Source organism: Taeniopygia guttata, chromosome 2, assembly GCF_048771995.1.
Source record: "Taeniopygia guttata chromosome 2, bTaeGut7.mat, whole genome shotgun sequence".
Taxonomy (NCBI): domain Eukaryota; kingdom Metazoa; phylum Chordata; class Aves; order Passeriformes; family Estrildidae; genus Taeniopygia; species Taeniopygia guttata.
This window is the reverse complement of record NC_133026.1, coordinates 54,991,724-55,007,989: the sequence shown is the minus strand read 5'-3', so window position 1 is coordinate 55,007,989 and position 16,266 is coordinate 54,991,724. Positions and strand designations below refer to the sequence as shown.

At 39.5% G+C, this 16,266-nt stretch overlaps 1 long non-coding RNA gene across 1 annotated transcript; it reads left to right on the top strand.

The window, feature by feature from the left end:
• Positions 1–1,929: 1,929 nt before the first annotated feature.
• Positions 1,930–13,838, top strand: LOC116807825 (uncharacterized). Its single transcript, XR_012053838.1, has 3 exons — positions 1,930–2,078; positions 5,096–5,417; positions 12,480–13,838. It is a non-coding gene; the product is annotated as an uncharacterized lncRNA (long non-coding RNA).
• The last annotated feature ends 2,428 nt before the right edge of the window (positions 13,839–16,266 follow it).

The window sequence follows — 16,266 nt, the reverse complement described above, 5'->3', positions numbered from 1 at the left end:
AATAAGGTGGAATGGGTCTACTGTAAAAAAGTATGTATATAAAAAATACATAAATAATTGCTTTTATGTGTTAGCAGTAATATTTTATCTACAAGGACAAGCTAAGAATTTCAGTGATATGCACTTGCATATTGTCTTTTATTGCTTATTTACATATAGTCTTTTCTTGGATAATATTCAGTGGTCCATATACCTCTTTTTGACATGATCCCAGAAAAGGAGTAGTAAAAACTTGACAATTTAGCAAAAGTACTTCTGTTCAATCTCTCATATTGTGTTCATCATTGTGGCATCAGAGGACCTTCCATTGGAGCAAGAATTGATGTGTGTCACACGCTTGTTCTTTCTTCTCCTCAAGAGGACAATTGTGTGTGGTGTTTTGCTTCACTTCTTGCACACATAGACTGCTGGGGAAAATTTCTGCTAGGGAAGCTAGGGTAAAAGACTTGTATTAGTGTCAAACATATTCAGTTCTATGGTGCTACTTCACCTTTGTGCAAAAGCTTTACAAGACCATATAGAGAAAAATGTCCTTTGAGTAAAACCATCTTTTAGCTTTATATATACAAAGTTGTTCTCTCGTTGACCTAAATATTTACTGCACGGAGCATGTGTTGAGGGCTGAGTCACCAGTATTATAAAAAATTCAAAGGATTGGTGAAAACTTGGTTACAGCCATCCACTAGAAGTCTTAAAGGTTTAAGCTGAACTGTCTTCCATTAGCAGACATGCAAATTTATGTATTGAAATGTTCAAACCACTAAATCACCAAGAAGAGCCTGCGAACATTTTCTCAACAAAAGAGAAAACTGGTGTCCTGACAAAAAAAATTTTTACTAAAAGTATCTGCTTTCTATGGAAATTTTTTGTTCTTGTTGATAAAATAAAAGCATGAAAAGTTTTTGAAACCCATTCTCTGAAAAGTTCACAGACATAAACTTAGCTTCTTTCACACATCTTGACAATGTTTAGATCTGTTGACAGTGTTGTTATCAAGAAATGCCGAGGGGACACGGACAGAAATCTGTTTCATGTAGCTCATTTAAGATAATACCTTCTCCTACCATTTGCTATCCCAGTACAGCCAGTAAGTCCAGAAATAGATGGAAACAACTGTGTGCAAAGGGTGGTTGGTGGTAAACCCATCAAAATTAAAATTCAAGGTTTGAAAACCTCGACAACAGAAGGGATTCAGATTTGAATTTGACAGCAAAATGAAAAGAGCAACATTCTCATTATACACTCTTCCATGGTGTTCTAGGGGATTTAATCCTAGAAAGTTGCATCACAGCCAGGTGCAGGCTCCCATTGCTCTCCTAGAGGACTGACAGGCTCACTGTCACTTTCAGGGAACCATTTTGGTTAGGCGTATGACACTGCTACTGCCATTTGAGGCTGAGACTATTAGGATAATATCTTAAGGAAGAGATAGAGAATAGAATAGAGAGCAGAGCACTGGACCTAGCACCAGTACTGAAGACTGAAAATTGATTTTAGCCTTATCTGTTTAAGATATAAACAATCTTAATTTCTTTGTTAAGTTCTTAAATTCAGATAAGTCCACCTTGAATTTAATCAGCAACTGCCTGCCAAATTTATTCTAATATAATAGTGTCCCAAACAGGTAATTTGTTTTTAAAGTTCCCTAATAACTAGTATCATAATAGTCTATTTTCAATCAAGGAGAGGGCAGGGGCAAGGGGAGGGGAGGGGAAGAGAGGGAAAGGGAAAGGGAAAGGGAAAGGGAAAGGGAAAGGGAAAGGGAAAGGGAAAGGGAAAGGGAAAGGGAAAGGGAAAGGGAAAGGGAAAGGGAAAGGGAAAGGGAAAGGGAAAGGGAAAGGGAAAGGGAAAGGCCCATTAAAACAACTCATAATTGACCAGAAAACTACTTTCCTTTTTTCTATGTCTTCCATGCTAGATGACTTTCCTGAAACTCACTTTTCCTGAAATTTTAGGCAAATGTACCCTAAAATGCATTCAAAGCCCAGGAGCCTGGAGTGGAGGCTGGACTTCTTATACCAAGGAGATGAGCACAATGCAGGATTGAGGGTACTCAACACAAAACAAAAGGAGGTAAGGTGAAGCCCTGGAGTCTTAGCTGCTTCTTTTCAGCCTCCTATCACCTCTGTCCCGACCCTTGTTCTATCAAGTGGGTCAATAATTGTGTCGGGTTGCATAGCTTTGGGGTTTATTGAGTTCTCAGGCTCTCAAAGGTTGTCACCACCACCACCACGTTGCTAGCTCTGCACAGATGAGGTTTGTATTTAAGTGAGTTCCAAAAGGGTCCAAACACAATGCAATTACTACAATCTCCCTTCTGAAGTGAATGGTTTTGTTAGAAATAAAAAGACAACAACTGAGCACCTTCAATAGAAGCAGTCAAGAACTGAGAATAGATTTGCTCCTCACCAAGTCACCTGGTGTGGATAGTGTCTAGAAACCAACACAATGCCTCTGTTGTCCATGTATGTTCCTATGTTGTGTCTTACTGGTGGTTTCCTATATACAGGACTGTATTGTATATTTACCCTGTGTCCAGTCAAAAAGGGAAGAAGTATGGTTAAGGACTAACTAAAACATACAGATGTCAAGGAGAAATATTAAAAATCAATACTGAAAAATGAAGTAATGTAAAATTGTAAAAAAAAAATTCTACAGGCATCGATAAGGCATGCAGCTTCTCTAGCATGACTTCAATCAACACTGTCCTAAAGGCAGTGGGTACCACAGGAGAAAATGCAAGGCCTTGTATAGTGAGGGTTTTACTTATTACCTGTAAATGTTTGTTGGTGGAGGGGTTTTGCCTTACATTTTGTTAATATGTACATACAGAGATTCTGCAGGGAGAAAAATAATGTCCTTGGGGGACAAAGGTACACCCTCTACTGTTTTTGCAAAGCACCCTGTGGGGAAAACCTGGAGCTAGGGTTACCATGCAGAAAATTAATTCCTTCAATGTGGATAGCATTATCCTGCACTTCAAAGGAGTATGGGACATACCATTTCCTGATAAAGACATTATGTGTTTTGGCTGTGGGCAGCACCAATTCTTTAAAATCTTCTTTCTTATCAGCCAGGGAAAAGCGTATTCCTATAACTGACGTTTCAGTACAATCTCTTTAAGCAATCCCTGAAACTTCACGTTCGAATGTCTTAAGTGCCAGGAATGCAAACAGTAAAGACAGTTCTCTGATTTTTTTTTTTTTTAATCCACACTCATGTCATCATGAATGCTGAAATCTCTGGAGGTAAAAGTCTGGAGTATTTCACTATCATTGCCAACAAGGTATTAGTAAATGCCATTATGAGCCCTCTGGGGGCATGGTAAATGAATAAAATCATATGTTGGCCTTGGCTTTACTTTCTCTTGTTAGATGAAGGAATTAAATCTGCCTGAACTGAGTGACCACTTGGGCTATAAGTTTGAAGTGATGATAAATGAAGGATAGCCTTTCCTTCTCTCTTCTTGTAGTTTGTGATTAGTCCAGTGGCCTACTGAGAGATAGAAGACAAAGAAAAAGACAAGGAACAGAGTAACCCTGGGTTTACAGTGTCTTGTGCTTCGGTGTCACTGATAAAACTGTATCATACACATAATCTCTAAGAAGTCTGCATATTGTTTGGTGGCAGGTAATCTTGCAATTATAATACTGTTTTTTTGTGGGAACAAGTAATAAAATGTTCTTCAATCAACTATTGAAATAATTTACAAACCTTAATGTCCATTTATAAAAATGTATACCTGTAAGACTGGCCTGACTAAAGCATCTTAGCTATATTCTGAATATTTCCATGAAAGAACCCCTCTCTCTGCTCAGTCACAGATGGAGTCTATGTTCCTGCATGACTCAGTAGGTTAAGGTCCCTAACTGCAATTTCTCATGCATTTTCTTCTATTGCCTACTTTTCTCAAATGCAGTTGGTTTTATCGGTGGCGTGTTTAGAAAGACAAACTCCTGCAGCAACTTCTGAAGAGGAGTCTGCCCCATATGCCAGTATGTGAGGACAGCTGCTAGTCTCCTCATCTCTCCAGGGAGATGAGTAACAGTGGTAGCTGAAGACAGAAAGATCTAGTATGTCTGAAACTGATCTGGAATGCAGGAAGCCTGGATTTTATTCCAAATCTGTCACTGTGTGTTGTGTGACTCACCTTAGGTAAATCTTCTTTATCACTCATTAGCTTTTTTTCTCCACCATAATATTCTCCATTATCTCTTCACAGTATAAACTCTTTGAGATAAGAGCTGCTAGTCTTTACATATAGAAAAACAGAAGAACAAAGCTGGCCATTATGCAATTAAATGATAAATTCAGCACTTCAATTCTTTTGTACCTGCATGTCATTTTTAAACATTTTAAAAACAATCAGTTAAATTTGCTCTTCCAGTGTAGTTGGAACAGAATATTGACAAAAGGATACTCAAGTGAAAAGCTTCTAGCTTATGAAAATCAGTAGCAAACTACGAACTGCAGACTCAAAACCCTGGCTGGTATCACCTGCTCCACTCCTTGGGAATTGCTAAGTTTGAGGTACATTATCCTTTTTAGTGATACGCATACAAAGAGACTGATAAAAAAGGCCTGTAAACTTACATAACAAATGCACAAGTATATTTTAGCTCAGAAGTATTATGGATCCGGAGCTGTCTTAACATGTCACAATTACATTTTCTTACCCATGCTTTTACCATGTGTTATAAGCATATGGCATGTTGGCAATGCATGACAAAAATGCACAAAGTATGGTGTTAAAAAAATATCCTACCAAGAAGTTTGAGAATCTGCCTATTACTCTGTTCTGTTAAGTTAGGCATCTTCTAAAGTACCAATTTTCTTGTAAACTGAAGATTCCCTCTACACTCACCAGTAGAGTGAGTGTAGAGGGAATCTTCTTTTCATGCTAAATAGAAGCATGCAGCTCTGGAAGGGACTGGAAATTCTGGTCTCTTGCTGACAATAGATACAGGTTAAATTGTCAGCTGGTTTATCCAGTAGAGAGTATAGACCATCTGGGTTGAGAAGGAGAAAGCAGTGGATGTTGTCTACCTTGATTTCTGCAAGGGTTTTTATACTGTCTCCCATCCTTACAGGTAAGCTTGCAAAATGCAGGTCAAATTAATGGACCATGAGCTGGATCAAGAACTGGATGAATGGCACAGATCAGAGTGTCACAATCAGTGGAGTAGAATCCAGTTGGAGGCTTGTAGTCAGTGGCGTTCCTCAAGGACCAATATTGGGTTCAGTCTTACTCAACTTGTTCATCAATGACCTGGATGAAGATAGAATGCATCCTTAACAAGTTTGCCAATCATATCAAACTAAGAGGAGTGGCTGATACACCTGAGGGCTGTGCTGTCATTCAGTGGGGCCTTGATAGCATTGGCTGAGAAGAAACCTAATGAAGTTCAACAAAACAAGTAAGTATAGGGTCCTGCACCTGGGGAGGAATAACCCCAAGTACCAGCAGAGGTTGAAAGCTGCCTTGCTCCAGAGCAGCTCTGTGAAGAAGGACCTTGGGGTAGTGGTGAATGACAAGCTGACCATGAGCCAGCAGTACCCTTGCAGCCAAGAATGTCAATGGTATCCTGGCATCAGGAAGAGTGTGGTCAAGGGAGGTGATCCTGCCCCTCTACTGTGCTCTAGTGAGGAGTATTGTGTTTGATTCTGGTCTCCACAATTCAAGAAAGACACCCATAATCTCTGTCTTTTCTCTCTCCCTCTCTCTCACTAGAGGGGGTGGGAAAAGGGAAGAGCTGTGGGAAGTTTAAATTCTGTATTAGCTTAAATGATGACAGTTTTTAGTTGGCACACAATGTGCGGTATGAATTGTTGAGATAACAACAGGTCTGATCAGAATGTGTTGGAAACAATTTTGATCTAAGTATTTGTATATTAGCTGTGGATCCCTCTGGTTACAATGTTGCTCAGTCTTTTAATGTGGTTGAGGTATCTAACCCTGTATATGTTTCACTATATTCAATATGTCCCCACCATGGTGCTCTTTTTCAGAGTGGCGAGAGGAATCAGGATAACTTTGTTGATATACTTTAAGATACCAATTTATGTCATGATAACATCAAGGGCAAAAATGGTCCTTTGGGATTTGTATTCAGTGTCACTCTCCTGCCCTGAACGTGGCTTCTACCACTGGGAATTCATTAACTACCACATCCAGCCTGTGAGGGGAATATGATTTTCCCCAGCTTCTTACCCCCTCTTCCTTCTTCAGGCGTGATACAACAGCTTTGGAGAATTCCTTTTGGATGTTAAGGAAAGCATGTTGTTACTAAATCTGCCAGGTTTCCTCGGTGCAGTCCACACCATGGTTAGATACAGGACAGAGGTTTATAGGAAGGTCATTCAGAGATCTGCCCTGATGGTGGATAGTCATGAGTGGCATGGAATGTGGGAGAAAAAGGCTGAGTTCCTCAAGAAATTATCTGCTCCAATTACTTGGGAGTTCATACCTGAACAACTCGAAGACACTGATAAAGTGACAGAATATTTGCAAGGAGAATGCTGTTGCAATTCCACAAAGATACAATTTATTGCTGGGCCCTGGCTACTATTTATTGGACAGTGCTCTGTACTAGACAGCACCCTCATGGAGAAGAGAAGGAAAAGAGACCCACAGGCACTGAGGCCACTCAAACTGCAACTGAACCAGATGAACAACTTGTGCTGATAGCAGGTGCCCCTATAAAGAAATTCAAGACAAATTTAGTTCACTCAGTGAGGGATGAAGAGGAATAAGGCACTCAAAACAAGAGGAAGAAGCAGGGCCAGAGAGAATCACCTGATCCCTACACTCAGGTGAGCTGCAAGATGTGCAAAAACATTTCAGCCATCTCAAATATTGTGACCTACCTGTTCTGATGCTGGGATATCACAACATGCAACATGAAACTAGATGGTAGTGAAGCCAAGCAATTGGGATCCCTGTTCCAGGATGTAGGCATTGGCAAGGGGATTGGAAAGAGGACAGAAACTCTCAGCCTATGGAGGCAGAATCTGCAAGCTTGAGGGAACAGTATTCTCTCATGGATGACCTAATAGTGCACTGAGATAAGTGGAATGCCATGGAGAAAGGTATCCAGGACCTGAAAGAATTAGCTGTGCTGGAGGCAATCTATAGGGACTCAAATAACAAACAGTCCCTTGTAGATCCAGATCAGATCCGGTGTACACAATCCATGTGACAGATGTTTCTAGGGAGTGTGCCATCATTATACATCAACCGTTTTGGCACTGATGTCCATGACAGAAGAAGAAACACTGCTTCAGATGGCCACCCAAATTTTGACAATATGAAGTTCTTTTTTCCTCCCTACCGACCTGTGCCTCGACTGTGAAAAGACTGAACAAGACTGAGGACAGGCTTGAAAGACTCAAGCAACCTAGAGAGAAAATGTCCCATGCCCCTGCCAGTATGGACCAGAATCTCTGCTACTGGGAGCATGTACCCCTCTGCTGGAGCGAGTGGGACACACCATGAGGTAACCTGCAGTTTTACCTGCATGAGCACAGAGAGGACATGAGAAAGCAGGATGGAAAACTCAGCTCTGCCCTAAGAGCAGGGGTACATGAATTGAGAGGAAAAACAACCACCAACAGAAATTCTCCAAGGATAATCCAGTTTATCCTTGGACAAGTCTCCAGACAGAATTGAAGGGCTAAATGTTATTTCTGATCCTCTTGAAGAGATCTCCAGTTCATGTTTGCAAGAACTGAGCAGTGACTGCCATGACCAGAACTACAGGGGCCCTGCCTCCAGCCATGTGGAAGAGAGGGAGAATCAGATCTATTGGATTGTGTGTCTCCCATGGCCTGGCACATCAGACCTACAAGAGGAATAAGGCTTTAGTTGACACTGGCACACAATGTACCCTGATACCATCGAGATCCGTAGGGGCATGATCTATTTCTGGGATGACAGAGGGGTCCCAACAGCTGACAGAATTGGAACCTGAGGTGAGCCTGATTGGGAATGAATGGCAAAATCACCCCGTTCTGATTTTCCCAGAGACCCCATGCACCCTTGACAAAGATTAACTCAGGAGAGGCTATTTCAAGGACTCAAAAGGGCATTGTTGGGCTTTTGGGATAGGTGCTGTGGAGACAGAGGAAATTACACAACTGAATACTTTGCCTGGTCTCTCAAAGGACTCTTCTGCTGTGGGACTGCTGAGGGTGGAAGAACAACATACCAATCACTGCCACAACAGTGCATCATCAACAATACTGCACCATCCTGACTCTGTGACCCTCATCCACCACTGAGTGCTGCTGTGGAGGACATGCTGGACCTTCAGTGTGAGCTGGAGTCTAGGTCCCACAATTTGCCATGCATTCATCCAGACTGAATTGGAAATGGCGAGAATAGTTGCAATATTTTGATGACATCATTGTGTGTGGCAACACAGCAGAGGAAGCTTTTGAGAAAGGGGAGAAGATAGTCCAAATCCTCCAGGTCCATCACAAAGCAAAGTAAGGTCAAGGCAGATGCCCAGGAAATTCAGTTTTTAGGAGTAAAATGGCAAGATGGACATCATCAAGATTCCCATGGATGTGTCCAATAAAAAGAAGTTGTGTCCCCACCAAACAACAAGGAGGAAACATATGCTTTCCTTGGCAGTGGGGATTTTTGAAGGATGCATATTCTAAATTACAGTCAGATTGTAAACCTGTTTCATCAAGTGACCCAGTAGAAGAATAATTTCAAGTGGGGTCCTTAACAACAAGAATCTTTTGAGCAAATTAAACAGGAGATTGTTCATGCAGCGGCCCTTGGGCCTGTCAGGACTGGACAAAATGTGAAAAATATCCTCTACACTGCAGATGGGGAGAATGGTCCTTCCTGTAGCCTCTGGCAAAAAGGTATCCTGGAAGACATGAAGATGAACCCTGGGGTTCTAGGATCAGAAATACAAAGTATATGAGGCTGTAAAAATCCAACTGAAAAAGAGATAGTGGCAGCTTACAAAAGGGCTCAAGCTGCTTCAGAAGTGATTGTCACTGCAGCACAGCTCCTCCTCTCACCCTGACATCCAATGCTGTGCTGCGTGTTCAAAGGGTAAAGTCCCTTCCACACATCATGCTACATAGACATGGATCACACAGCAAGCTTGAATTGGTAATCCAAATTGCCCAGGGATCTTGGAACTCATCATAAACTGGACAAAAGATAGAAGTGTCAGACTATCATCAGAAGAGTAGGAGAAGAATGTATCATGTGCTGAGGAGGCCCTACCACATAACCAACTACCAGAAAATGAAAAGCAATAGCTTCTCTTTAATGATAGTTCCTGCTGTATTGTAGGGATACATTGAAAATGGAAAGCTGCTGTATAAAGTCCTATGAGGTGAGCTGCAGAAACTACTGAGGGATAAGGTAGATCAAGTAAGGTTGCAGAGCTGAAAAACGTACAGCTGGCTTTAGATACCACTGAGAGAAATGGACAACACTCCACACTGACACATGGATTATACAGGTGGAAGAGTCTTGGGTTTGTAGTGAGATGGGTGGAATAACAAGCAGAAAAATCTTGAGCTCCAATCCAGTCCTTAGGCTTCCTCCCTCTCTCATGTTATACAGGTCTATCAGCCTCAGTTTCAAAGGAAATTTTATTTATCTGAATAGAAAATGCAGCTACATAAAAAATGCAACTTGGGAACCAGCATAAAAGCCCACAGAACTTATCCACAGTCATGTTGAAGCCTGCCAACAATCTCAGCTGACAAAGGTTGGGGCTTTTTTCTGAGAAGTTAAATGCTTGCTTTAAAACTTCAGTGTAAAATGTCTTCATTGTTCTTTTCTATTCTTTAATTTTAAAGTAATAATTTTTAAGTATATATGTATATTTTTAGCAACATTACAGACTCACAAAACAAATATGGTAAATTTCATATAAAAATAAGCATTTGGCCAGTCTTTTTATTTCTCTTCAGTCATTGAAACTTCAAATTAATATAAGGATGTAAAATTGCTAAAAATTAAAATATTTCCATGGGTTTCACTTATCTTAAACTACACAGTGTCTCAAGTATAAGTAAAAATGATTAATTTATCAAAATAAGTATTTAAGTTAGAGCACTCAAGACAAGAAAATCTCCACCATGCTCCAATATGATGCTCTCAGAATATTCTTGCAATAATTCAGATGAGGTTATTCTTTCAATAAAAAAAGAATAATTTTTCTGTTTGTGACCACAGGACTGATTCCTTTCTCAGTTCTCCCTGGTGCTACTGACTCAATCTGCAGGAATGTGAAAGCAGACGTGTTGTGAGAGCCTTGAAATTGCCCATCTCCATGTAGCAGTGTAATTGTCAAATGCAGTGAAAAAATGGAACAAGCAACTCTCTCTTGACATGTGCGATTTCCTCAGAACCACTGAAATCAGTGGAACTGTTGCAAATGTATTAACATTGGGTGGAAATATGATTCTTGCCAGAATTACCTGTATTATATAGGCTCTATTTAAGAGTTAGAAAATCTGTTGAGCATGGCACATCTATTCTAGCCTGTAATAGTAACTACAACTGGAAAAAATAATATTAATAACTGCTTAATTACAGCCTATGTTCTTCAAACATGGCCACAACCTGAGGTATGAATTAGCTTTATATGAAAGGTCTCAAATGACAGTTATTATGCTGCTACGACCATTTGGTACTTTTGAACTGACACAGGTGCTAAAGTCTGTAAATGACCCAGTTTTAAACTACGTTAACTGGCAAACTAATTCGTGTCTGTTGTGGTTTAGGAATGGTATTCTCCAGTTTATTACATGAAAAGGACTCCTTCTCCCTGAAAGAGACTGCCTTCCTACCTGCCCCCCTGCTTCTGCCCTACTCCCACTCCTCACCCGCACCCTCACTCCCCCTCAGCTCCCAGCCTGGCCAGAATAACCTTCAAGTCTTATCCATGCTCCCTCCTGGCCACTGCAAAAATTAACTCTATTGTGGCTGAAACCAGGAAAATCACATTATGTGAAAGTCTTTGAAATTCATCCAATACTTGTAAAAGAAGAACTCACCATTTGGTGAAGACATGCTGCACTGTTCAAAGGTTAAATATATATATAAAAATATCTTTTCTATAAGCTAAAAAGTACCAAGTTGTAACTTTTGGATAGTGTCTCTGTGGTGTGAAGCATTATCTGTTTTACAGATTTGAATGGGCCATAAATATCCTAGCAAATTGAGAAATTTTAATTTTAAATATTTTCTAACTTTTTCTTGTTATAAGTTTAATGAATAAAATCACCTACATCAAGCAAGTTAGCAAAGCTTACATTCTTGAAAGAGATCTTACCATAACAACTTCATTGCTTTTACATGGATATACTTTTGGTATTTAAGTATAACTACAGAACCACTGCAATGAAGAGATGCAGAAATGTTCTCCTCTCCTGCCAAAACACACTACAACTGGTTGATTAGAGTACCTGCTTGGTTAATGACAGGTTTGAATTCCATCAGACTGAGGAGAGAATTATATTTGGTTGCTTAAGTTTGGGCTGCAGTTTGCTGTATAAATCCCAGAAGCAAAACAGAAGGAAATGGCCATAATATTTCCTGAAAGGTCCAATTCTGTTGATATTCATGGGGAACACCCATAGCATACTTTCTGGCTGAAACTACTGAAGGGACAAAAATAATGGAATATGAAAATTTCTGGATCCTCATTTTATTTAAACAAGCTGGAAATCAGTATTACCTTGCTCAATGTGGTGCAGGGTGTGAGCACAGGTCTAGATACATGGATCTGGGAAGTGATGGAGATGGAAAAAGAAGCAAATAGGTTTAGGAATTCTATATCACAACCCTCAATCACTGTTTTTACCTTCCATATCCATCCTGATTTAGGTCCTGCATTTCTTTTAGCAGTGAATCTTTTAACCAGAAATCAGGGAACATATTTTACTATGATTTTATGTTCTGAGGAAAACAGCTTGTACAGTGTTGTTATATAGCCTGAAAAGTAACACAGTGAGTTACATTTGGTACAAATCATTCAGGCTGGTGTCTTACAAGTCAATTCACTTATAGCACAGTATGCATATCTAATATTATTTGTAAACACTGTTGGGACTCAATCCTGCATGGCTGAAGAGTTTGCATTAAAACAAGGTAACAAAAATGCCAGTAAATGGCCTAATTGCATTTAAAAATATTAATTCTCATTTAAAAAGAAAATCATGCTAAAATCAAGTGATTAGATTCTATTCGCAAATGATTGGGGTAAAAATGTAAATGGATGTGAAATGCAACACAATGAACCAACTATGTTCTAGACACCTCTTTTAATTCACTTTATTATAATCTAAGGAGAAAAAAAAAATAAGGTACTGCTGTGGGTACATTATTTCTGCTTAACTGACAATATCAGTAATTAAATATATTTCTGCTGGTTTTGTGACCATATGCCTGCAAAATGTAAAATAAAATTTTTCTTTTCAATTTCTTTTGTTCCCAGTACTGACTGCCTGTCAGAGTGAACCCTCCAGATTCCTGTGTGTTGGTATCCATGGGCTCTTTCTTGCCAAGCTGCCAGTCTGGAGCGTCACACCTTACTGCCTTTAAAGATTGCCCTGCAGAGATAGAGGAAAATGGCAATTTTTACATGATGCAGTCTGGCAGCCCAGGAGATTTGAAGTCAAAACTGGTGCCAAGATTTACCCAGGAGAGCAAGCAGAGGCGAAAAAGAGAATGTGGGCCAAAGGGAAAATAATAAAGCAAAGGAAGAGGGAAGTAAAAGGCAGGAAAGCACAGCAGAGTGGGAGCAGGTTTTTTTGATCAAGCATGGAACACAAGGCTAAATATTGGACACTACATGTTGTTTGCATGCATTTGTTGAGAGGGTCAGGGTCCTAAAGAAAGTCAAAAGGAAGAGGTCGGCTTTTTTTGCATGGCCCAAATTGTAGTAGATTGCAGAATGTAAATGAGACAATTATTACACCAATGCTCATCAAGCTGTGCTGGAAAGACTTCAATAGCCTGATGAATATGCATGCAAATTTGTTAATTAAGTTAATTATTCTGCTGAAAATTCATTTGTCTTCCAAGGACATTTTCCCAATGATTCTAACATGCTTGTGCCATTAGTCATGCTCCATGCTATTTAACATTACTTTTTGTCCACTTTTTCTTTCCCTCTTTTTCGTCTTGCTTTACTGTCCTATTCCATTTCTGTTGTTGTTGCTTTTTCTGTTTTGATTTGCTTTTCTTATTAAAGCTTTAAAACCAGATAATTGTTTCTCTTAATTGACCCCTGCAATGCTGCAAAATGCTAGCAGGCAGCTCCATAGGAATCCCCTAAAACTAGATTCCATTCAAGTACTTGCTTCATATAGAAAAAATTCCTAAAATGTCACCTAGGAAAGAGGGGGTGCCAGGGGGATGGGATCAGGGGGAGCAAACCTATCTGGCATCATTAAAGCTGGAGTCTGAATGAGTCCACACAGTAATCAGGAGGGATAAATCTGTCCTTGCTTCAGGCTATTTCCTCAGCACAGCCTCGGTTTGGCACAAGGTGTTACCTTGCTCCAAAAGGTGTGATCTTGTCACACCTCCCTTCCCTCTGCCTGTTCAGCTATACATAGAAACATATGTGTTCAAAGAGGAACAAGAACTGAGATACTTTTCTGTCACCGCGAGGGCCAAAACCTGTTACCATGGCAACAAAAGGAATCGTGAGTTTAAAAATCATGTCTAAATGGCAAAATGAGATAATTTAAAGAAACAGAAGGATTTTTTTTTTTCCTCCTATGCAAGGGAACCACAGCATTATTACAACTTTGAGTGATTACATTCTCAAAAATGGGATCTTTTTCTATCCATTCTCAAATCCCCATCATTTTAAAATGTATCAGAGTACACAATGATTATTTTACATTTCTAATATGGTCTATTACTCTTAAGTTCACTCATTTTTATTCTATTATTCTCTTGCTCTATTCCATTGCAGATGAGAAAAAAAAAAAAAAAGAAAAATGTTTGGGTTATTTTAGCCGAAGGAAGAAGGCCCAGTATGGCAATGGTATACTTTCTCTTTTCCCACAGTAACAAGGACATCAGGAAAAAGCTTAACAGAAAGAAATTAAGAGAAAGCAAAAATTGCAGATAATGGAGTTTAAGAAAATTAATTGGTGAAGATTCTCTTTTGTGCAGTCCTTATACATTACACAGTCTGAATGGCACTGTAGTGTCACATAGATCGTAAACCAATTAGGACTGTATTCTAAACCCTGTAATTTCTGTAATTCCATCTGCTTTAGATGGTTTAATTAGTGAAAGTCACAAAAGCCAAATAGATTACAATATTTTGAAATTCAGCCCAAAGGCAAGAAATAAAAGTTACACAAGCCACTTTATGTGCAAGTGGGCATATTGCATGAGTATATAAAAAAAGGAGGGTAACATTTTTTCTTTTAATTTTTTTTTAATGGAAGCTGGGTCAAAACATATTAGTAGTGTAATCCTGATCATAAAAACGATAGTGTCAAAATCGACATGGACTCTAAAAGGACAAGAATTCAACCCAAAAGATGACAACCTTTAGTCCTGAGCTATTTTTCTAGCAGCAATATAACTGCTTTCATTATTACTTAGACCTCCATTCTACTCCTTCTGACATCAAATACAAGTTCCTCACCAGGGACTCTGACCAAGGTTTTCATTTGCAGAGTGTGGTTGATGAACTCTATAATGTTTGTGACTTTAAGGTGGTAAAAGGAAAGACTGGTCAATGGATGTAGTCTTTTTATTCCAGGTACTCTGTCCTGAAGCAGTTGTTCCAACTGTTTTATATTCCTAAGCTTTGTCTAATAAATTGATGAATACTTTAATGAAAAACTATGTCTCAACTGGGTGATTATATACAACATATCCCTGTTCTTATCCTTCTAAAATTTACCATGTCCAATGTGTTTCCAAATGCTAACAGTAAATAGCATAACTTGGAAAGCCACTGTGTTAGTATCTTCTCTCCTGCCAACAGTCCCAGAAAAATTCTTAAGAAGGATGCTTTGCATGAAAGAGAGTTATACAGACAACCCATATAATCACTTTAACAAACTAGAAAGAAAAATGTCTTACTTTAAAAAAAATTAGTTTTTCAGAACTTTAAAAACATCTACAACCAATTAAACAGCTCACGATGCATTGTATTTGTCTAGTGATGGTATTTCTCCTCCAATACAACTGTGCATTATTATGGACCACAAATAGCTTCAGTCACTGGTGACTGACAGCAGCATGCTGAAGACAGGGTGTATGCTATGGCACTGTCTGTCACCCTCTGATTGAGACACCGTAGGTGTCCAGGTCTATCTTTGCTTGCTGTGAAAAATTACAAGGTAAAAGTGTTACTCATAAATAAGATGCCTTGTCTTCCCCCTTAATGAGAACACAATATAGAATTCAGCTATTAATTCATGGTACCTCCTGCAGTTCAAACAAATCACTTTTTTCTAGCTGTTGTGAGAAATGTCAAGTCAATGAAGATATCTTACATAAAAACAATTATCAAACAGTGATGATAGAAAGGAAAAATTAAGGGGAGACAACAATTATATAGCACAGTTAAAAAGAAAGGGGGGGGCTAATAAAATGCCTATGTCGTTATAGGGAAACAGCTGTTCTCTGTAACTGTTAGGAAAGGTTTTACTTGCAAAATCAGGCACATACTCTTGTATATTTGATTCTATAGCCCTTCGCAATGTAGTAGCTCTAGTTAAGAGGAGAAATGAAAAAAATTTTCTCTATCCAAAATCTACACTGTTTACTTCAAATGGAATCATATCAGAAGCAGCTGCAGAGATGAGGGACACCTCCTGCTCCTGAGATTGCCTAGATGTTTGACTCTTTCTCTGTGTAACACAGGCAGCCAACTTTCTTTCTTTTCCATAGCCGAAAGGTTGCATCCAAATGTTTAACGACTGAGACAGAGACCCAGACCGGCAGGGAATCTGAATTGTTTATTCAAAGAAATGAGCCGGGTTTATACACTTTTTCAAGGCACAGTATTTCCTTACATGGTAATATTCACTACATGACCTATCCCATGTTGCTACATCAGCAACACACTTTCTAAATGTCCTATGGGGTGATCACGTGCTGTTCACCCGTCTGTCAGCTGCCAGCAGGCTCCTCTCCCACAGGGCTCTGTCATGTGGGGTAAGATTGATCCCTGGGGCCTTTGGGCTCTGATCCTGCTAGCTCTGGACCCCTGGCCCCTCTCAGTGTCACAAGGACAAAAGTAA